Below are 25274 nucleotides of genomic sequence, written 5' to 3' on the forward strand. Positions count from 1 at the left end.
ATAGAATTAAAAAGGAGAGGATGATGATACAACATGGAAAGCAGGCCACACAGCAGATTCATAGAATGGCAAATACCTTAAACAGCACTCTGGCCTCAGAATCAGCCCTTAAGGCATTCGGATCTGGCTAAAAAGCCCATGAGAGTATTTCAGGCATGGAAGGCAAAGACAATGTGGAAAAAAAAAAGGTACCTTTATCTTCCTTCAAGGAGGAGAGAACTTCCACTTTTACTATGACCTTGTCTAAGTAAGATCGGAGTTGGTGAACTCAAGAGACTTCCATAGCTTTGGCAGCTCATGACAAGAGCCTCGGGTGATTACTGACATCATAAATAAGAGGGTCAATTGTGAAATCAACAACAGGAGTCACTGTGCACCTACTCCCCATGTAGGATCTCTGTCCTTAATGTGTTGTACTTTGTGAATTAATAGAAAAACTACTACTAAAACAATACTCTATACTTGGTGTGTCTTTGTGGGTGCAGTCTGTTAAAATCTTTACTTACTATATACTAAATTGATCTTCTGTATATAAAGATAATTGAAAATGAATCATGATGAAGAATGGGATGGGTGAGGGAGTGGGAAATGGGATGGTTGTAGGTGGGAGGGAAGTTATGGGGGGAAAAGCTGCTATAATTCAAAAGTTGTAGTTTGGAAATTTATATTTATTAAATAAAAGTTGAAAAAAAATGAAAATGATGATGATTCATCTTGACTGGGATACACCTATATTATTATATCAGTTTCCTTTTCTTTGTTCTAGGGCTTCAAGTAGCACCACTATCAGAAGGTTTATGAAGATACAATGGAATATATAACCATACAGTGCATTGTACAACACAAACTCAGCCCAACAAGCATATTCAGCAGTGCACATGTAACCATATATTTAATTTGGGATAATATATTTTGCCATATTTGTAAGTCAATGGCCTGAGAGATGTTGGAATTGACATTTTTTTTTAAAAAATATTTATTTATTTATTTATTTGTAAGGCAGAGTTAGAGAGAGAGAAAGGGAGAGACAGAGAGACTTAGAGAAAGATCTTCCATCTGCTGGTTCACTCCTCAAATGCCTACAATGATCTGGGCTGGACCAGGTGCAAACCACGAGGCTGGGGCTCCATTTGGGTCTCCCATGTGCATGCTTGGGCCCAAGTGCTTGGGCCATCTCAAACTGCTTCCCCAGGTGTTTAACAGGGAGCTGCATCAGAAATGGAGTAGCCAGGACATGAACCAATGCCCACTATGTGATGTTGGTGTTGGAAGTGAGGGCTTACCCAGCTGTGCTACAATGTTGGCCCCTGAAATTGACTTTTTAAAGAGTAGTTTGCATGTTGGTCTGTAGGTCATACCCTGTTCAGATGAGGCACCATGTTTTAGGATGTAATACACATCCTATGTCAAAGAGAAGTAACACTGTGTCTTAGTACATTTTGTGTTACTGTAACAGAATACCACAGACTAAGTAATTTCTTTATAAAGTAAACAAATTTGTTTCTGACAGTTCTGGGGGTTGATAAGTCCAATATTGAAGTGCTGGCATCTGGGGAGTGACTTCTTGCTGCATCATCTCATGGCAGAAAACAGAGGGACAAAAGGGTACCTGTGAGGGAGCAAGAAAGAGTTGAAGGTGACAGCCTTGCACTCTTATATAATAGGTATTAATCCATTCATGTGAGTGGAGCCCTCTTGACCTATATCATTAGGCCCCACCTCCCAACCCTGTTGCATTTTGGATTAAATTTCCAACACATGTGGGTGGGGTTGGGCGGATGAGGGGTGGAATTAGGCATAAGACTTAAGCTACTGCTTGGGATTCTCACAGGATACTCAAGTGCTCAGGTTCATGTCTCAATTCGTCTCCATTCCAGCTTCCTGATAATGTATACATTGGAAGGTATCGGCTAATGGCTCAAGAATGTGGGTCCCTGCCACCCATATAGAGTACTCATATTGTGTTCCTTGCTCTTGGTTTCATCCTGGCCCAAACCTGGCTATTGTGAGCATTTAGAGAGTGAACCAACAAATGGAAGATCTCTATCCCTTGGCTTTTAAAATAAATAAAATTAGAAAATATTAAAATTTCCAACACAAGGTTTTTTTGGGGATACATTCAAACCACAGAAAGCAGCTATTATGTAATGGATTCCAGGAAGAATTTGTGGATCACCTCTTTGTAATCTTGTGATTTGGACAAGAAATAGACAAGTGTAGTAGACAGAGCATGGCATGGTTACCATCAGGTTAGGTATTCAAGGATGACTTTAAGATAGGCCATTTGGATCAACAGAGGTGGTAAACTGGGGGAAAAAATTTTGGAATACCTGGCAGAGTAAGGAAAAATTTTAAGCTTGAGCCTTAAGACCAACTATGTTGGCCAAGACTATACTTCATCATACTCAACTTCTTGAAATTTCTCCAGAAAAAGAGACCAACCAGAAACTTGAAGGCACTGTTCCCAGATGTGTAACCTTATTACATGAATCATGTGAATCTAAGGAAAGCTATTATTGGCCAATTTTGGGTGCTGTGGTACATTACAAAGATCTTTCCTCAGGCTAATGCATTTATACCCTTAGCTAGGAACCTGTTGGATGCTGTCAGTCTACAGCTGATGTGCTGTCTGCAAATTGTTTTTGGTTGAAGAGCTATGAGTTGTTCAAGTTCATCTCCTTTTTCAGAGGTATTCAATCTAATGATTTGTTGATGTAGGACTACAAAAGTCCAGTCTTATTGTCTTCAAGAGGACAAATCTGATGAGATATTCCAGCTCCTGACCTAAGAGTTCTCATAGGTTTCTATCACTGTTTCTCTTTTTCCAATTCTGCTTCTCTCATACCTTTATAGGTGCTGTTCTAGAAAGTATTCCTTAATAAACAACATGCATGCAAATATATAACTCTGAACTTGTTTCCAATGATCTCCCTGCTTCAGGCATTGGAGCATGCTAAAAACTCTGCTTGGAGTATCCTTCTCCTTCTCCCTAGTTTTGCTTAATCCGGTGACTCTCAATTCTTCCTTCCCCTTATATTTGTTGGATTGTTTTAAGAGAGTAACAATGTTGGAGATCCTATCTTAGAACAATGGAATCAAAATCTCTGGGGATTGAGCCCTGGCTCTATATTTCAAAGGCTCCCTGACATTTCTGATACATAATAGTGATTGACATCACTGAACTAACTAATACCTGCTCATCCTTTGGGTGCCAGCTAGCTATGAGTTCCTATGAGAAGTTCTTGCTAGTGCAACTCTTTATGGGTTGGACAATAAAAACCTGGGATTTTTTTCATTTAGAGACATGACACAGTCTGTTATAATTGTCACAGTAGTCATTTTTGCCCACTTGACTCTGAGCTCTTTGAAAGAGAGATTATATCTTAATCACTGTGGTAACTGTAGCAAATATTTCTTTGGCATATACTTTGTGTGTGTTTGTGTAAAGAAAGCTTTTATTTAATGAATACAAATTTCATAGGTATAGCTTTAGGAATATAGTGGTTCTTCCCCCATACCCATGCTTCCACCCCCAATCTCATCCTACCTCCTACTCCCCCCATCCCATTCTTCATTAAGATTCGTTTTTAATTAACTTTATATACAGAATACCAACTCTATACTAAGTAAAGATTTCCAAAATTTGCACACACACAGATACACAAAACATAAAGTACTGTATGAAAACAAGTTCTCATAGTACAACTCATTAAGAACAGAGGTCCTACAGGAGGAGTATATATTTTAAATAAGATACAGATTTGGGAATTACTGACATGTAGATATTTTTGCAGCTAGAACTGAGGATGATAATACCATAGAATGGCATACAATTCATACAATTGTCATTCTCAACATATGAGAACTCCTGTTTAGCATTAAAGTTTTAATTATAGCAGGAAATCCTAAATATACTAGAAACAATTAAATATATTTGTGGGAATCATAGTATAGATGTTTTTTTTCCTGATAGTTCTTGGTGCACATATGATTTTTTTTTGACAGGCAGAGTGGACAGTTAGAGAGAGACACAGAGAGAAAGGTCTTCCTTTGCCGTTGGTTCACCCTCCAATGGCTGCCACGGCCAGAGCGCTGCGGCCGGCGCACTGCACTGATCCGATGGCAGGAGCCAGGTGCTTCTCCTGGTCTCCCATGGGGTGCAGGGCCCAAGGATTTGGGCCATCCTCCACTGCACTCCCTGGCCACAGCAGAGAGCTGGCCTGGAAGAGGGGCAACTGGGACAGAATCCGGCGCCCTGACTGGGACTAGAACCCAGTGTGCCAGCGCCTCAAGGCAGAGGATTAGCCTAGTGAGCTGTGGCGCTGGCCCACATATGATTTTAAAAACTTCTTTTGACCACACAAAGGTCTTTCAGGAATCTCTCTGAAGGAGAATATAAACTAGAACAGATCAAGTCACTGTTTCTCATAGTGTCCATTTCACTTCAACAGGTTTCCTTTTTTGTGGTTGGTTAGTTGTCACTGATCAAGGAGAACATATGATATTTGTCCCTTTGGGATTGGCTTAATTCACTCAGCATGATGTTTTCCAGATTCCTCCATTTTGTTGCGAATGAACGGGTTTCATTGTTTTTTACTGCTGCATAGTATTCTATAGAGTACATGTCCCATAATTGCTTTATCCAGTCTACTGTTGATGGGCATTTGGGTTGATTCCATGTCTTAGCTATTGTGAACTGAGCTGCAATAAACATTAAAAGGGACACTATGAGAAACAGTGACTTGATCAGCCCTTGTCCTGACTGTTGATGTACAATTTAATACTTTATCCCTTTTAGTATTTTTTTGTTCTAGTTAATACTATTGATTGAACTCTGTAATAAACACACATTTATTCTTAGGTGTTGAAATTTAACTAAAAAGTGATCCCTGTTAAATATAAGAGTGGGAATAAGAGAGGGAGGAGATGTACAATTTGGGACATGCTCAATCGGACTTGCCCCAAATGGTAGAGTTAGAAATGTGCCAGGGGATTCCAATACAATCCCATCAAGATTGCATGTACCAATGCCATCTCACTAGTCCAAGTGATCAATTTCAGCTCACAGTTGATCACACTGATAGGTCTAAGAGTCAAAGAGATCACACAAACAAGGCTAGTGTCTGTGAATACTAACTGATAGAATCAAAAAGGGAGAGAATGATCCAACATGGAAAGTGGGATACACAGCAGACTCATAGAATGGCAGATGTCCTAAACAGCACTCTGGCCTCAGCATCAGCCCTTAAGGCATTCAGATCTGGCTGAAGAGCCCGTGAGAATATTTTAGGCATGGAAAGCCAAGACACTCTGGCAAAACAACAACAACAACAACAACAACCAACCAACCAACCTAAATGAAAGATCTCTGTGAGTGAGATCCCAGTAGAAAGAACAGGTCATCAAAGAAGGAGGTACCTTTCTCTGAAGGGAGGAGAGAACTTCCACCTTGTCTAAATAAGATCGAAGTCAGAGAACTCAAGAGGCTTTCATAGCCTTGGAAACTCATGACTGGAGCCTAGGGAGATTACTGAAGTCATAAACAAGAATGTCAGATTGTTAAGTCAATAACAGGAGTCACTGTGCACTTACTCCTCATGTGGGATCTCTGTCCTTAATGTGTTGTCCAATGTGAATTAATGCTATAACTAGTACTCAAACAGTATTTTTTATACTTTATGTTCTGTGTGGGTGCAAACTGATGAAATCTTGACTTACTATATACTAAATTGATCTTCTGTATATAAAGATAATTGAAAATGAATCTTGATGTGAATGGAATGGGAGAAGGAGTGGGAAATGGGAGGGGTGCGGGTGGGAGGGAAGTTATGGGAGGGGAAAAGCCATTGTAATCCATAAACTGTACTTTGGAAAATTATATTTACTAAATAAAAGTTTAAAAAAAAAGACAAAAGAAAAACTAGAACAGAATCCTTAGAACACTGATACCTAAGAATTGGCTGCAAAAAAAAAAAAAAAAAATTATAACTGTAAGAATACAGAAAAAGGTGAGCCAAAGATAAGAGATCTTGTAAAATGATGCAGAACCTAAAGAGGAGGGAATGTTAATCTTCTAATGCTCAGAAAGGTTAAATAATAATCTTCGGCTATGAATTGCACATTTTAACCTTCCTCCTTCTCTTACTTCAATCAAAGTCTTTTTCGGAGCGGGTGAGTGACCAGTAACCTATGTTATGATCGCTCACCTTTAATAACCACTCTCACTGCATGTTGGGTCAATTAAATTCCCTCTCTTCCTTCTCTTGAAAATCAGAATTAGGAAATGTGAGACTTGGAGAAGAAATGGTAGAAGCAGAGCTGAAGAGAAGGTACAGTGAACCGTGAGGTTAAGCCTCAGCAGTGAACACAGAGGCTATGTGTAATTTAAACACAAATTCAAAAAAACAAGAAAGCAACTTTGTTTGTCAGACCAATAAATAAACATGATGGAAGAGTAGACTGAAGTGGATTGGCGAATAAGAAAGGCCCAAGGAGAGAGAGCTGCATAGTCCAAGAAAGAGGCAGCAGGTTTGAATGGGCTCTTCCTGAAGCAGCTCTCTCTGCAATATCAATCAATCTCCTGCTTACCACAGCTAATTTCTTTTATCTCAAGATATTCTGTGTGAGAACTTTTGGTTTGTGATCAAAAGAACCTAAAATAGAAGCCAGGTAAAAACTCAAATTTTCTTGCTCCCAATCCACTGCAGCTTTTGTACCTGCCTGGGCTTTGATTCTCTATCTCCTGACCAATCTTCTGTATTCAACATTAGGATAGAGGGGTAGTAAGTGGCCCTAAAATATAATTCATACAACTACATTACTAATTACATCTTCTTGATGCTTTCTCTCAAATACAACCATTGACAACTCATTACCAATTACAAAAATTTATTCTTATGCTATGATAGTTTTGTTAAATAAATATTATTAATCATCTTAATTGTATAGATTTGGCTGAGTTTATTTTCTCCAACTGTATATTGTTTTTTTTTTTAATTTTTTATTTTTTGACAGGCAGAGTGGACAGTGAGAGAGAGAGACAGAGAGAAAGGTCCTCCCTTGCCGTTGGTTCACCCTCCAATGGCCGCCGCGGCCGGCGCGCTGCGGCCGGCGCACCGCGGCCCGTGCACCGCGCTGATCCGATGGCAGGAGCCAGGAGCCAGGTGCTTTTCCTGGTCTCCCATGGGGTGCAGGGCCCAAGCACTTGGGCCATCCTCCACTGCACTCCCTGGCCACAGCAGAGGGCTGGCCTGGAAGAGGGGCAACTGGGACAGAATCCGGTGCCCCAACCGGGACTAGAACCCGGTGTGCTGGTGCCGCTAGGCAGAGGATTAGCCTAGTGAGCCCCGGCGCCGGCCTCCAACTGTATATTGTATACCTGACTAAGCAAGTAGGCATGGACCACAAAGGTTAGTGTCAGCTATAACAGTTGACTAATTTCCTTTGGTAGCTTACATTGGAGGAATTTAACTAAGCACTATATTAGTTAGGGTTTAACCAGAGAAACAAAGTAAGGAAGATACTACATTAAGAAATTTTTTTGTGAAATAAAATGGATGTGTGGAATTGTGAGGGCTGGATAGTCAAGTCCTGGATCTGTAAGGCGTAGGGGAGGACATTGGGAAAGAAGACTGAGAACTCCCAGGCACAGACTGAAGCTGCTGTCCACAGGCAGATTATCTTCTTCATTGGGGAAGCCTCAGCTCAGTGTATTGGTTGTTTTGTTGTTGTGGAGTTTCTTGATCTCTTTGTAGATTCTGGTTATTAATCCTTTATCGGTTGCATAGTTTTCAAATATTTTTTTCCATTCTGTTGGTTGCCTCCTCACTTTCCTGACTATTTCTTTTGCAGTACAGAAACTTCTCAATTTGATGCATTCCCAATTTTTAATTTTGGCTTTGACTGCCTGTGCCTCTGGGGCCTTTTCTAAGAAGTCTTTGCCTGTGCCTGTATCTTGCAGGGTTTCTCTGATGTTCTCTAATAATTTGATGGTGTCGGGTTGTCGGATTAGATCATTAATCCATGTTGAGTGGATTTTTGTGTAAGGTGTAAGGTAGGGGTCAAGCTTCGTGCTTCTTCATGTGGAAATCCAGTTTTCCCAGCATCATTTGTTGAATAGACTATCCTTGCTCCAGGAATTGGTTTTAGATCCTTGATCAAATATAAATTGGCTGTAGACGTTTGGATTGCTTTCTGGTGTTTCTATTCTTTCCCATTGGTCTATCCATCTGTTTCTGTACCAGTACCATGCTGTTTTGATTATAACTGCCCTGTAGTATGTCCTGAAATCTGATATTGTGATGCCTCCAGCTTTGTGTTTGCTGTACGAGATTGCTTTTGCTATTCGAGGTCTCCTGTGCCTCTGTATGAATTTCAGCATCATTTTTTCCAGATCTGAGAAGAATGTCCTTGTTATTTTGATTGGTATCACATTGAATCTATAAATTGCTTTTGGGAGAATGGACATTTTGATGATATTGATTCTTTAAGCACAAAATGATACTTCCTACCCTATCTCCTTTCCTCCTCCTTCCTTTCTTTTTTCTTCCTTTCAATTTTTGTGACAACATAGTTTCAATTTATTTTAATTTTTTTCAATATTTATTTATTTGTTTGAGAGGAAGAGTTACAGAGAGAGAGAGAGAGATACAGAGAGAGAGAGAGATCTTCCATCCACTAGTTCACTCCCCAGATGGCCACAACAGCTAGAGCTGGGCCACTCCGAAGCCAGGAGCCAGGAGCTTCTTTTTTTTTTTTTTTTTTTTTTTTTTTTGACAGGCAGAGTGGACAGTGAGAGAGAGAGACAGAGAGAAAGGTCTTCCTTTGCCGTTGGTTCACCCTCCAATGGCTGCCACGGCTGGAGCGCTGCGGCCGGTGCACCGCGCTGATCCGATGGCAGGAGCCAGGTACTTCTCCTGGTCTCCCATGGGGTGCAGGGCCCAAGCACTTGGGCCATCCTCCACTGCACTCCCTGGCCACAGCAGAGAGCTGGCCTGGAAGAGGGGCAACCGGGACAGAATCTGGCGCCCCGACCGGGACTAGAACCTGGTGTGCTGGCGCCGCAAGGCAGAGGATTAGCCTAGTGAGCCACGGCACCGGCCACCAGGAGCTTCTTCCAAGTCTTCCAGGTGGGTGTAGTGACCCAAGTACTTCTGCTGCTTTCCCAGGCCATTAGTAGAGAGCTGGATCAGAAGTAGAGCATCCAGGACTCGAACTAACACCCATATGGGATGCCAGTGCCACAGGCAAGGCTTAGCCTACTACACTATGGCACTGGTTCCTCAATTTACTTTATAATCACAAGTTTAATCCTCCACTAAATAAAGAATAGAATAAGTAGAAAGTAAAAAACCCCTGTCCATAGGAGTATAGACAAGGACTATAAACAATAATCAAATCTCAAAATGTCAATTTCACTCATGCATATTACATTTTTTGTACTGTATATGTTAGCTACCAAAAATCAAAGAAAACATATATTTGTCTTTTGAGACCTGGGCTTATTCACTAAGCATAATGGTCTCCACTTGCATCAGTTTTATTGCAAAAGACAGAATTTCATTCGTTTTTATGGCTGAATGGTATTCAATTGTATACATATATGCCACATTTTCTTTATCCATCAGTTGATGTACATCTGGGTTGATTTAATATCTTAGTTATTGTGAATTGAGTTGCTATAAATATGGGGTACAGCTAACTTTCATATGCTGATTTAATTTCCTTTGGGTAAATTCCCGGGAGTGGGATGGTTGAGTAATATAACTTATATATATTTTTAACTGTTGCCATCCTGCCCCAAGTCTTTTCTTGCTTAGATTTCTCACCATAGCCTTCTTAATCAGTCTCCCTGTGTTTCAATATCCAATAAAATTTAATTTCCATATTTAAGCTAACACAATCCTTCTAAAACTGAAGACATCATCATAATCATCTGATTAAGACCTTCAAAGTATTTATTACTCAAAGTCCAAGTGCTTTCCATGACTTTGCAACTCTATATGATTTGAACCCAATACCTCATTCTTATCATCAATATGCTCACCCTACCTTAATCTATTCTGGTAACATGAGCCCCTTCATTTTTGCTCTATCACCCATACATATTCCCACTGCAGGGTCTTTGCACAGGCTAGCCCTCTGTTCCAAGAAATCTTCTTTGTGTCTATTTCCTTCAGGTGTCAGCTCAATTGTCACGTTTTATGGTGCTCTTCCTTGGCCACACATTACTAAGTAGCCTACGCTTGTTAATTGTTCCTATGCTCCATCTCCTTTCCCTGTTTTTATTTTCTCTTGCATCGATCACTTTGTTACATATTAAATGTCTACTATTGGAGTCTTCCCACTGTACAACAGAGAATGATTTGCTTCCTGAACTGCCTAGAACAGCATCTGGGATGTGACCAGCATTCAAGAAGTATCTGTTGAAAGAATGAAAGGCAGAAAATGTCTACTTATTGTGAGAGTCAGAAAAAAGCCTGAATTCTCCTATCTGAGCTATTTACAGTGCTTTTGTGTTGAGAAAAAAAAATCCTTCTCCATATCAAATTTGGCAGGGAATTCTCTCTGCCTTTTTTCTTTTTTGAATGGTACTGTGGCGTCATTTTTCCCTTGACCATTCATTGAATGGGTGTTGCTATGGTTACAGTGTTATTTCTAGTCAGAATCCTGTTGAGGAGAAACCTGAATTTGGTATCCCAGTATGACAAGATTCCCTTGACATGCTATTAAGATATAGATGGATTTTCACAAAATAGCTTCTTGCCTCATTCAGCAAATTAGGTGGAGTGGTGGATCAGAATATGTATTTAGGGTTCAGCTGTAGAGTTCAAATGTCAATATAGAAAATAAAAAAAAATGAGTTACCAGTGTTTCTTCTGCAGTGATGATCCCTCCAATAGGACCCTGGCATTCTAGTTAGCCCCTTACTGTCATCCTTCAATCCAATCAAGCTTTGGATTTCTTAGGCTATGTATTCTTTCTTTTTATTCTGAGAGTAGGAATAACATTATGGTTGAGTATACCTCCATTGCCTAATTTGTGAGTTTATCCCAGAAAACAAATGAAGTATGCCTAATGTTGGCATTCAGAGACTACAGCAGAATTTGAATGTGTCAGTAGAGCACAGAGGAGCTATCTAAACAACTTAGACACACACTTCACCTCTTTAAACTCATTTTCTACAGGCAAAGCTAACACAGATAATCACTGAGAATACAGATTTTATTTCCACCTTTGTTTCACTTTCCTGTTTTGGGGTATCCTTTGCAATCCTGGCTGTTCTTCCCACCATCTCCAGTCGGGATCCTATTTCTTATAGTCTGTCTAGGGTGAACCACATACAGTCTCATTCTTCTGAGTTATGAAAATGTGGAAACATTTCTAAAGCTATACAGATATTTTTATATAACCTTTAAAATAAGGAGCATTGCAGAATGCTAATTAATTTGCATATGCTTGACCCAAATAAGACAAGTCTTTTCATGTCCAATTCCAGCCTTATAAGCAACTCAAAGCCAAGATCAACATAATCACAGAAGAGAAATTTAACTTTTGTTGAAACTCTCTGAATATGAATATGAATATGGCAAGAGAAATTACACTTTTAGGCTTGGAGAAATGTGTCCTTACTCAGTACCTTGGAGAGACTCCGTTTGTCAGGTTTCTGTCCAGAGGATAATTCCACTTGCTCAAGCCCATCCCCTTACCAAAACACTTGTTAATTGTCCAGGACTTGCCATGGCTCCCAGGGTACATACGATCTGTGAAATAATTAAGTTCCAATGTTTTTATTCGTTTAATACGAATTTACTCAGCATATATTATGTATCATGGACTCTGATAGAAATAAGCACTCAGCCTTGATTTTAAGAAAAGCAACATACATATGTACCCTGGAAAAAATAGGGAAATATAGAATTGGCATTTCATTGGCAAATTATGATAAATTCTATGAATCAAATAAATGCAAAGAGTCATAGAAGAGAAGAGCTTCCTGTCTCTCTGGGTAACTCATTTCCTCGTTTTCTTGGCAAATAGCCTCATTGATTCCTCATCATTAAAGATTTTTCTTCACAGACCCTTCCAAATTGAAAAGAATCCAAGGCACCACTCCAATCTAACTTTTGCAATGCACCTTTTTGCAGATGTGTTTTATGACTAGATTACTCTGTCTGGCTGGCATAGGTCATTACCTTCTTGACTAAGATCTATGCCTTTTCTGAAGTCTATTCCTGCACTAAGCACCTGCTATTCCACAAATAATAAATAAAAAATGGTTATGACTGCCTGGATCTTCATAATCTATTCGCCGGCTTCTAAAACACACCATTCGTTTCCTCTGCTGGGGAATATGACGATACTTCTTAGAACAATTTGAAAAAGCTAGTTTGGCAGTTTTAACCAACATTTTTGAAGGGTCAAATGAGAGTAGATATAATCTATGATAAGGTGAAGTGATTTCCTGGGACTGTGAGATTGGATATAAAGAAATATGGCACCTAATCTAGGCCAGAGAAAGGTACAGCTGTTTGGCTTCTTATTTAATTATAGAAGAGAGGGAAATTTTGCTTAATAAAAATGACTGAGTCATACATTTTTGGTTCTGGGGCATATCCTTTCCACAAAGAGACCTGGGAGCTGCATTTGCAATTTCTCTCAGCCAAAGTGGCCCCAGACTCTCAAACTTGCCCTAGGATCTCTTCTGGTATAATGCTTTGTGGTTGAATTGAGAACGCTCAAAGTACTACAAGGTTCATGGCAAAGACTCATAGTGTCTTAGGGGTTCTGAAGGGATGAACCACACCAAGACCCCGAGGGACTGGGCAGGACAAGGCTAAGTATACACCCTGTGGTCAGTTTCCTTTGTCTTCAAGGCAGCCTCTATGTTACTGTGGTTTTGTTTTGGAGTCTTTGAAGCTACTTAGATTACTTCTATATAATGCTAGCCATGGCTATGAAAATGCTAATATATAGTTGGAGAACCAAATGTTTGAATTCAAAGAGAGCTGAATTTTAAGTTATTAGAAAAATATTTAGGCAAATACCTAGATGCTTCTAAATTGCTATTTGACACTAAGTAACTAAGTATTTAACTTTCTCACATAATTATTTTTCTATTTAGTCAGCTTCATTCCAATTAAACACTGTTTAAATTGGAACCCATCCTTCATCCATTCCCTTTTCCTGTTGCTGGATATTGGAATATACTTATTCAAACCTGGTAAACTTAAATAGGTTGTACATTAGCTCTCATACTTTGAGTAGACAAGCATATAGACTATTTTTTTTTTAAATTAGACCAGATACCATTCAGATTTAATGAAATCACATATTGATTTTAAAGGTGTTAAGCCATGTGTTCTTCTAATCTATATAGGTAGTAAGTAGTACAAATAAGATTAGATGTACAGACCTCCAGAACTGATGGCAGTGAACCGTGTACATATAGACACGACAAGAAAATATTTAAATTGCAACCAAATCTAAGTATATTACATAATGTTTGGAATGGGCATGGAAAAAGCACACTACTGCCCCCACAAACTCTCAGTGGCTCATTTTCCATGCGCTGCCTCCAGGTGTATGGATCCCTGCAAGTCACAGGTTATGCTAGAAAGAGCACATACCTGGAAGGTCCAATTTTCTAAAAGTCAGGTATCTACCAGCCTTGTGATTGCTTATACTTTAGCACATTTTCTTTGTATCACTTTGCTTGATTACCATGGGCTGGTATATATTAGTCCCACAAGTTGTTTGGGGGATGCTTTAGTATTCTCCACATAAATACGTGGTCTAAGGATAAGCAGCATTTCTCATGTCTTTCTAGATGAAAAAACAAGCACAACAATTGCTCAGGTTGAGAACAGCAACCAGGTAACACTGACAAGAATTCAGTTGATAGGTGCCTTTTCAATAGCAACTGTTCATCAGACCAATGGAATAGTTAGAATGGCTAAGATTTTTATGATAAAATTGCATTTGGAAAAATCAGTCCCAAACAGGAGTTTTCTCTGCTTCTGATTCTAAACCCCACCTGCTGCCAAGGTCCAGCGTACCACATCAACTGCTGCTACGCACAAGTAGTTGCAGGTTTCTGTTAAATGATGGCTCTGCACAGCACCTTTCCTTACTGATCTGACTGCATCACACACAACCACTGAAGTCTCTTCTCTAGGCAGTGTTTTCTCTATTTTCTCTATTGCTGTCTTCTCATTGGAGGCCAAGCAGACAACTGTTTTGGTATTGGTTCAAGAAATCTGGTGGAATGACCTTCTGCAACGCATGTGGCCAGCCCAATTATATCACAGGCAAGACAGGGCACCTTATGCTCCCTCTGGTGAATGGGCCAGGAAGCAAAATGATAAATCTTTATAATAAATCTTGATTGTTGGACAGGAGGGAAAAAGACCCCTAACCCTAGCCCAATTTTCTTTTTCATTAGCCTCCTGATACAATCCCCTGAATAACATTGAAAGTAAGCAACCTATAAATATTGCACAAGTTTCCAATACTAAAAGCTGATAAACTTTATTGTACTTATAAAATAAATAGAAGGAAATGCTTCCAGTGCCTATTTACAGGTCTCTGAGGAAATCTCAGGTATAATTTATTGCTTCAATTTTAAAAATGTCTCCTTTCACACATGTTTTCCCTTTTTCTGTGTGGTGTTATGTCTCAAACACAACACATATGTGATCATGCAGTCAGATAATCTCAAACCTTCTGTTACAGACTTACTTTCATTGCATCTTTTTTGTTAATTATCTTGTTAAAGATAATTCTTTCATGGGTTTGCATTTGTCCCTCAATTTCTTTTCCTATTCTCCCATTACTTCTCTAGTTAACATAGAAATTATTCATTAATTGTGTCTAAACTTCCTCCTAATCTAAGTTGTTATTCTGAACTCTTCACTTATGTGGTCATTCCATTTTAAATTTATAAGATTAACATATAAGATTATATAAGATTATAGCATATAAGATTATATAACATTACAAAATTAAGTTACCAGCATTCTTTAAATTGAGATACACTTCCAGTAATGCTCACTCAGACTTAGTCTTTGTTTTATATGGAGAGAAGCCTTTTGAGTATTTGATGAATGGAATCTGAATTTCAAATGCTCCCAAAATTGTAAGGGGAAGAGACTTAGATAAACCACTGGTCCCATAGGTATTCTTATTTGATTAGCTAGTATTGTTCATAGTTTCTGGAACACTGGTCTTTTGCTGTACATAAAAATGGCAAGGACCATGGGGATCCTCTGGTGCTATAATTCCTTTCATTTGCACCACTCATGTTCTCATTATTTCTGAGGTGCTGCATTTTGAAAACAAGTTTGGCCTTGAATTATCACCCTATATTTTTGGAATCAATGTGCACTTAAACGTCCCTTAATTAATTGCACTTCACTCCACACAATGTCCTACATGGCAGGAACAGCAGCAGTAGCAGAGTTTCAGGAAGAGATGAGAGAGAATAGTGTTATGTTTCATTATTTATCATAATGACCCACTGAAAAGGAGGCCATCCAAGAATGCTGGCTAAAGACTTTAGAAGTTCAAAGCTTTGCCAAATGAGGCTTATAAAACGTGAATGTGTCTTTGCCCATGCCGTTTACAAAGAAGATTATTTATGCTCATACGTAAAAGGACATGGATCACAATAAGAAAGGCTACTTTAGAGCATTAATCAAATGCTTTTTAATTATTATTTTAAAATAATACTTGACATTTATTGTGCCAGAAGTTGAGATGTATTGCACACGTAATTTTCTTCTTTAAAGTTCATAAGAAAATTATGGGAGAAAGTATTGTTCCAGATTTACAGAAGAGTTGAAGTAACTCAGGCAAACTAGATGGTGCTGCCAAGTTTAAAAATCAGCTCTTCAGTGAGCACTGGGGCCCAGGGAGTTAAGTCACTGCTTGGGAAGCTCCTACCCCATGTCAAAGAACCCAATATTGAGTCCTGCCTCCAGTTCTTATCCAGCTTCCTGCTAATGTGCCTGCTGTAAGGCAGTAAGTGATGGCTCAAGTACTTGGGTCCCTGCCACCCATGTGGGACACTCAGAGTTCCTAGCTCCTGTCTTCATCCTGGCTCAGCCTCAACTGTTGTGGGCATTTGCAGTGAACTAGTGTTAGCCATCACAAAACACACCAAACACTGGGGTAAGGGAAAGGGTTTATGGGGAAAACCCAGCAGACCGGAGGGAAGGGGTGAAGAAGGACAAAGAGAGAAGGAGAGTGTAAGAGAGAGAGAGAGAGAGAGAGAGAGGAAAGGAGCTAGCAAGGAGAGAAGAGAGAGAGAGCAGAGAGAAGAGAGACGAGAGAGGAAGTGGAGAGGAGAGAAGAGAACGCAGAGAAGAGAGCGAGAGAGAGCCACGTGTTCAGGAGCAGGTCCTTCTAAAATTTTGCCAGAGTTCGGGCAGGGAAGCAGGAGCAGCAAATCCCATTAGGATGGGGGTGGAGCTAGACACCAGTGGTTGGGCCATGTGGCCACCTGGCTTCCATCAATGGCGGCAGGGGCTAGAGCCTAGGATGGTGTCAGGATGTAGATCATATAGATGGTGCCACAGTTAAGACGGCACCATTTTCCTAACAACTAGTGCATGAAAGACCTCTCTCTCTCTGACTCTTTTTGTTGCTTTGTCATTCAAATAAAAGCAAACTTAAAGCTCCTCTTGACTCTAAATCTGTGCTTTAACCAAAAGTAATTTTCAAAGTTCTATTTTGATTTACTATTTAGTCATCTTTGCCGTAGCTGCTTAAGATTTTCACATTTTGAAATTGCCTTTTCATTTTTTGTGTTCCTTTTGGCATTTTTTTTTACTATAAGAGAAACATGGACAATGCCATACCATGCTTATTTTTCAGTAAAAAGGCATTATTCTCTACAACAGAATATATGACACAAAAGAGAAATAACCAAACATATTACATATTGACCTTATATTAGCTTGAAAAATGTAATTTCCTTTCTAAAACTTAAGAAGCTTTTTTTTTCTCTATGACTTTATAGGTGAAAGAAATATCTGTCACTCACTCAAAAATATTTCATTTATCATGTCTAAACCAGGGCATATCTCTCTGTTCTGTGATGTTCTTATAGATGTCCCAAATTTAAGTTAAAAAACAAAATCTTTAATGATATAAATACCATAATTCTTGGTGAGTTACCAAACTTCTAACTTAGGCACTCAAATATTTGTGAATTTGGGTCAAAAAGTATTTGTTTGCTTTACCACACAGCACCATTCTTTAGCCAAACTGGTTCCCAGACCAGTTTTCTTCCAATTTCATTGTTTTCTCCTCTAATCCTCTTGTTTTAATCTGGTTTCTCCAGAAAAACAATCAATATGGGAGAGAGAGAATGAGAGAGGGAGTAGATGGGTTTTATTAGGGTAATTGGCTTCTGTGATACAGAGGCTGTGGAACTCTTTTTCAGGGTATCTCTGAGAGCTGGAACCCCTGGGCTCGGGCTAAATCTGAAAGCCTCAGAACAAGGGAAGTTGGTGGAGGCTGAAGGCTGGAGAATCCAGGGCAGCAGTGCATAGGGGCTGCTGAGTCCAAAGGCAAGAGATCCCGAAGTTCTGATGTCCAAGGACAGGAAAAGAAGGCTGTCCTACCTGTAGAGGATAGTGGAGGGGATAGTAGAAAGGGAAGGGGGGAGAGGGAGAGGCACAAGCCTTTTTGTTAAAAGACTGATTGATTTAAAAGGCAGAATAACAGAGAGAGAGACACTTTCCATCTGCTAGTTTACTCCTCAAATGTCCATAACAGTCCAGGCTGGGCCAGGCCAAAGCCAGGAGCCTAGAACTCCATCTGGGTTTCCCACATTTTGAAGCAGGGACCCAAATACCGGGGCCATCATGTACTGCTTTCCCAGGCACATTAGCCAGGAGTTGGATCAGAAACAGAGCATCTGGGAATCAGGCCGGCTCTTTGATATGAGATGCCAGCATCCAAGCCACACCTCAGCACACTGCGCCAGAAGGCTGCCCCCCCAACCCCCGCACAAGTCTTTGAAAACCAGAATCACTCTCAAAGCAAACATCTTAAATAATCAGACAAAAAAAAAATGAAAAAAATGGAAGAAAGAAACATTAAGTGAACCCATAAGTCGTTATTCAAGATATCTTTTAATTGGACAGCACTGTGGTATAGCAGGCTAAGCTGATGCCTGCAATGCCAGCATCCCATATGGGCACTGGTTTGATTCCCAGCTGCTGCACTTCTGATCAAGCTCCCTGCTAATGGCTTGAGAAAAGCAGTGGAAGATGGTTCAAGTGCTTGGGTCCCTGCACCCACATAGGAGCAATCTGATTGAAGCTTTTGGCTTCTGGCTTTTCTATAGCCCAGCCTTGGCTGTTGTGACCATTTAGGAAGTGAACCAGTGGATGGAAAATCTTTCTCTGTCTCAGTCTCTTTCCCTCTCTCTAACTCTGCCTTTCAAGTAAAACAAATAAATTCTTTTTTTTTTTATTTGAAAGATAGAGTTATAGACAGTGAGAGAGAGAGACAGAAAGAAAGGTCCTTCTGTTGGTTCACCCCAAATGGCCACTAGGGCCAGAACTACGCCTTTCTGAAGCCAGGAGCTAGGTGTTTTCTCCTGGTCTCCCATGCGGGTGCAGCAGCCCAAGCACCTGGGCCATCCTCCACTGCCCTCCTGGGCCACAGCAGAGAGCTGGACTGGAAGAGGAGCAACTAGGACTAGAACTGGCGCCCATATGGGATGCCGGCGCCGCAGGCGGACGATTAACCAAATGAGCCATGGTGCCGGCCCCATAAATTCTTTTTTTAAAAAATGTCTTTTAACAACCAAAAAAACTCCTCTTCCCAACCAAACACTGAAGAAAAACGAAAAAGTATTAATTTTCACTTTATTTGAAAGGCAGAGAGAAACAGACAGACAGATCTCACATCCACTGGTTCACTCTACAAATGCCCACAGCAGCCAGGGTTCTGTCATGCTGAAACCAGGAGCCTTGAACTCCATCTGGTCCTCCCTCGTGGGTAGCAGGGATTCCAGTACTTGAGCCATTCCTTGCTGCCTCCCAGGGTGCACATTAGCAGGAAGCTGGATCAGAAGCAGAGGACCTGGGCCTTGAACCAGGCCCTCTGATGTGGGAAATGATCATTCATTCCAAGCTGCAAATTAACTACAGGGTCAAGCGGATTTGCCAGACTTATTACTTAATTCTATTTTTCCCATGAACTGTTTGAAATACTCTGATACAATAATCTCATAGATGTTGATCCACAAGTACTGTGCTTATGTGAAGCTTCTTTTCCTTTAGTCTTACAGATTCCACTCAGTTTCAGTTTTTTCTCCTGGCCCCTTCACCATCCATGGTTTTTGTACATTCATAACACAGCTATATCCTCTTATAGTCTACATTCCTTTATAAGAGCTTATGAATTTCTAGTATTTTTTTTTTTGTTCTAGTACTATTGGTTGAACTCTGTAATCAACACACATTTATTCTTAGGTGTTGAAATTTAACTGAAAAGTGATCCCGGTTAAATATAAGAGTTGGAATAAGAGAGGGAGGAGATGTACAATTGGGGACATGCTCAATCGGACTTGCCCCAAATGGTAGAGTTAGAAATGTGCCAGGGGATTCCAATACAATCCCATCAAGGTGGCATGTACCAATGCCATATCACTAGTCCAAGTGATCAATTTCAGTTCACAACTGATCACACTGATAGGTCTAAGAGTCAAAGGGATCACATAAACAAGACTAGTGTCTGCTAATACTAACTGATAGAATCAAAAAGGGAGAGAACGATCCAACATGGGAAGTGGGATACACAGCAGACTCATAGAATGGCAGATGTCCTAAACAGCACTCTGGCCTCAGAATCAGCCCTTAAAGCATTCAGATCTGGCTGAAGAGCCCATGAGAGTATTTTAGGCATGGAAAGCCAAGACACTGTGGGAAAACAAACAAACAAACAAACAAACAAAAAACCCACAACCCTAAATGAAAGATCTCTGTGAGTAAGATCCCTGTGGAAAGAACGGGGCCATCAAAGAAGGAGGTACCTTTCTCTGAAGGGAGGAGAGAACTTCCACTTTGACTATGACCTTTTCTGAATAAGATTGAAGTCGGTGAACTCTAAAGGCTTCCATAGCCTAGGGATATTACTGATGCCATAAACAAGAGTGTCAAATTGTTAAGTCAACAACAGGAGTCACTGTGCACTTACTCCTCATGTGGGATCTCTGTCCTTAATGTGTTGTCCAATATGAATTAATGCTATAACTAGTACGGAAACAGTATTTTTCACTTTATGTTCTGTGTGGGTGCAAACTGATGAAATCTTGACTTAATATATACTAAATTGATCTTCTGCATATAAAGATAATTGAAAATGAATCTTGATGTGAATGGAATGGGAGAGGGAGTGGGAGATGGGAGGGGTGCGAGTAGGAGGGAAGTTATGGGGAGGGAAGCCATTGTAATCCATAAACTGTACTTTGGAAATTTATATTTACTAAATAAAAGTTTAAAAAATTGCATTATGTTCATTTTTTGTGCTGTAAAATTGTATAGGTTTTGAAAAGCCATAATGTCTGGCTCTGTACATATTAGTTTCACAAACATAAAAATCCCCTGTGCCTCACTGAACAGTCCTTCCTCCAAACTGCTCACTGACCAATGATGTTGTAACTGTATCTGTAATTTTACCTTTTCTAGAATGCTATATAATTGAAATCTTAAATACTTAATCTTATCAAACTGTCTTCACTTAAACATAGAGATTTAAGTTTCTTTTTCATGTTAAAGTGTCTTTTTCATGTTTTGATCTCTTACTTATTTTTATTGAAGAATAATATTCCATTTTATGGGTATATCTTAGTTTATTCATTTACCAATTTAAGGAAATATAGATTCTTTAAAAAAAGTTGTTTGTTGATATTTCTGAATAAAGCTGCCTTATACTTTTACTTGCACAATTTTATGTGAATCTAAGTTTCCAAATCCATTGGGTGAATAGGAATGTAATTGCTGGATCTTATGATACTACTGCATTTAGCTTAGCAAGAAACTGGTGAAGTGCCTTCCAAAATGGCTGTACCATTTGAATTCCCACCGGCAGGAATAAGAATGCTTACGGACATACATCTTCACTAGCATTCATTGTTGTCAGTGTTTGAATTTTAAGCATTATGATAAATGAGTAGTGGTATCTCACTGTTTAAATTTGCAACTGCCGGATGATATTTGATGTTGAACATTCTCTCATATGCTTAGTTGCTATCTATATATCTTCTTTGGTGAAGTGTGTGTTCAGATCATTTTGCCACTTTTAATTGGGCTTTTTTATTGTTGAATATTAATATTTCTATTTTACTTTGCTTACAAGTGTGTTCTATGAAAATTTCCTATTAATCAATAACTTTTCATTCTCTTTCACAGAGTAGGACTTTGAATCCTAGTGAAGCCCAACTTCCCATTTTTTTCTTTAATGAATCATGCTTTTTATCTCTAAAAAAAATGCATTGCCAAGCCCAAGATCTCCTAAATTTTCTCTTGTATTTTCTTCTAGTTCTATAGTTAACACATTATTCATTTAAGAGTATGATTAATTTTGAGTTAATTTTAATGAAAAATATAAGCTACATATTACATTCATTTTCAGCAAATGGACATTTAGTTGTTCAGCACTATTTGTTGAACAGGCTGTATTTTCTCCATTGAATTGCCTTAATCTAAGTCTTCTTAATCTAAGTCTTCCTTCCTTCCTTCCTTCCTTTCTTTCTTTCTTTCTTTCTTTTTTTTTTTTTTTTTTTTTTTTTTTTTTTGACAGGGAGAGCTAGACAGTGAGAGAGAGAGAGACAGAGAGAAAGGTCTTCCTTTTTCTTTTGGTTCACTCCCCAAGTGGCCGCCATGGTCTCCCACGCAGGTGCAGAGCCCAAGGACCTGGGCCATCCTCCACTGCACTCCCGGGCCACAGCACACAGCAGAGAGCTGGACTGGAGGAGGAGCGACCGGGACAGAACCCGGCGCCCATATGGGATGCCGGCGCCACAGGCAGAGGATTAGCCTAGTGAGCTGCAGCGCCGGCCCTAAGTCTTTCTTTTTTCAACAACACCATACCGCCTTGATCACTGTAGCTTTACATGGAGTCTGGAAATTGGGTAGTGTCAGTTCTCCAACTTTGTTCTTATTCAGTAACATGTTGGGTATTTTGAATCATTTGTCTTTCTATATGCTGGATTTTGAATGTTTCCTCCTAAATTTATATACTGGAGACAATATCCAGTGCAATACTGTGGGGAGATGAGGCCTAGTAGGAAGTATTTAGGTCATGAGGTCTCTGCTCTCATGAATAGCATAAAGCCATTATCAAAAGGGGAATGGGTTTACTCTTGCATTCTTCCATTTATAGAGTCTTGATCTTAGGCTTCACAGCCTGTAGAGTTGTGAGAAAATAAAATGTTTCTTTATATATTACCTCTTCTGAGGTAGTCTGTTTCAGCAGCACAAAATAGACTAAGATGTCATATAAACTTTAAAATTGTTTTGTTGTTATCTAAAAATTGCTTGCTGAAATTTTGACTGGGATTGTATTGGATATATAGGCAAGATGAGAAGAACTGATATGTTAATAATATTGAGCCTTTCAGTCTATAAATATCCCTTTACATATTTATATCTTCTTGGATTTCTTTCATCAGAATTCTATAGCTTCCTATGTATGGATACTCTATATGTTTCATTAGATGCATTCCTGAAAATTTCAATACTCTTTTGCTCTTGTAAATGGTACTATATTCTTAGTTTAAATTTATAATTGTCTGCTTCTGGTACATAGGAAAGCAATTGACTTTTATATATTAAACTTGTATTCTGAGACATTATTTGTTTCAGATTTTCCTTTTTTTTCCCAATTATTTGGGATTGTCTACATGAGTAATCATGTCATCTGTTAACAATAACATTTTATTTTTGTTTTCCTAATCTGTATACCTTTTGTTTCATTTTCTTGCCTTATTGCAAAAGCCAGAATTTCCAGTATGATGTTGTGTATGAGTGACAGTGAGGAACATCCCAACCTTCTCTCAGTCAGAGGGAAGGCTTCCAGTTTCTCATCACTCAGTATGATGTGGCCAATAGGATTTTGGTAGATGTTCATTTTCAAGTTGAGTAAGTTCCTCTCTATTCTTAGTTTGCTGAGAATTTTTAGATTGCATAGGTATTGAATTTTGTCAAATGCTTTTTCTTTAATAGCTGATATGGTCATATGAGTTTTCTTTGATTAATGTGCTGGGTCATCTTAAATTTTGATGTAATTTTATTAATTTACAATTTTCAAGTGCTGAATCAGCATTGCAGATCTAGAGTAAATGCCTCTGGATGGTAGTATAAAATATTTTTGCACACTGTCGGATTTGATTCTCAAATACTTTGTCGAAGGCTTTGGTATCTCTATTCTATAGCTTTCCATTCTTAAGTCTTTATCTTCTTTTAGTATTAAGATTATTCTGGCTTCACAGAATGAAATATAAAGTATGTGAACCCTCTGCATCTACTTCTGAGATTGTAGAGGATTGGCATTATTTCTTCTTTAAATATTTGGTCTAATCCATTAGTGATGCCACCCGTGTCTGTCTGGTGCTTTCTGTTTAGGAAGGTTATTGGTTTGCTAGTTTTAATAAATGTATACTGATTTCGATTATATACTTCTCTTTGAGTATTATTAGTTCATGCCTTTCAAGGAATTGGTCATTTAAGTTATCACATGTGTGCTTATAGACTTGTTCCTAGTAATCATTTCCCTCTAATGTCTGTGGGATCTATAGTGATGACTTTGCTTTCCTTTCTGATAGAAATAATTTGCATCTTCTCCTTTTTCTTATTAGCCCTGCAAGAGGTTTATCAATTTAATGATATTGTCAAGAACCAAATTTTCGTTCATTGATTTTGCCTATTTTCTTGTTTGCAATTTCATTGATTTAATCTCTACTTCTCATTATTTATTTTCTTTGTTTGTTTTGGTATAAATTCTTCTCTTTTCAATTTCCTAAGGAAGAAAATTAACCTATTCGTTCATGATATTTTCAAACATACAAATTTAATACTATAAGTTTCCTTCTATGCACTGCTTTCATTGCATCATGTACATCTTGATAGACTTTGTTTTTCATTGACTTCAAAATGTTTTTAAAAGTTGTTTTGCAATTTCTTGGAGCAGGCATTTTATGTAGTGATTAAGCCTGCATCCAAATCAAAGTGTCAGCATTTGAATCCTGGCTCAGCTCCTAATTCTAGCTCCCTGCTAACACTCTCACATGCTTCAGTTCCTGACACCCACATAAGAGACCCAGACTGAGCCACACTCCTGGCTTCAGCCTGGACAAACTCTGGTGGTTGTAGGCATTTGGGGAGTGAACCAGCTAATAGATTTCTCTCTGTCTGTCTGCATCCCCCATCTCATCTTTGTCTTTCAAAAAAAAAATTTATTGTTTAATATCTGTGTTATTTTCATGTTTAATCTCCAAATATTTTGGGATTTTTGAAGTCATCTTGCTTTTATTAATTTCTGTATTAATTCAATCGAGATCTTCTAGCATTTTTGCATGATTTCTATTTTTACAATTCTGTTAAAATATGCTTCGTGATTTTGTGGTCTCTCTCAGTGAATTTTCCATTTAAACTTAGAAAAACATGTGTATTCTGCCATTGTTGGCTAGGAAACTTTATAAGCGTCTGGTCAAGTTAACTGATAGCAATTCTGTCCTTACTTATTCTCTGCCTGCTTGTTCTACCAATTACTGTAAGAGGGGTGTTAACTCTCCAGCTATAGTAGTGCATTCATCTATTTCTCTTGTTTTCTATCAGTTTTTTCTTGTGGATTTTGACTTTTTTATGTGAATATGCATCAAAAATTTTTGTATTCTAAGAGATTTAGCCATTTTTTCATGTGTAATGCCTCTCTTCAACTCTGATAATTTTCCTTTTTTTTTTTTGTTATTTGAAAGGCAGAGTTACAGAGAGAGAGAGCGAGAGAGAGAGAGATCAATCTTCCATCCTTTGGTTCACTCTCCAAATGGCTGCAATGGCCAGGGCTGGGCCAGGCCAAAGCCAGTAACCAGGATCTTCTTCCAGATCCCGAACATGGGTGCAGGAGCCTAAACACTTTGACCATCTTTGGCTGCTTTCCCAGGCATGTTAGCGGGAGCTGGATCGGAAGTGGAGCAGCCAGGTCTGAGACCAGAGCCCATGTGAGACGCCAGCACTGCAGGCGGCAGCTTACCTCAC

Source organism: Oryctolagus cuniculus, chromosome 4 (assembly GCF_964237555.1).
Source record: "Oryctolagus cuniculus chromosome 4, mOryCun1.1, whole genome shotgun sequence".
NCBI classification, from domain to species: Eukaryota; Metazoa; Chordata; class Mammalia; order Lagomorpha; family Leporidae; genus Oryctolagus; species Oryctolagus cuniculus.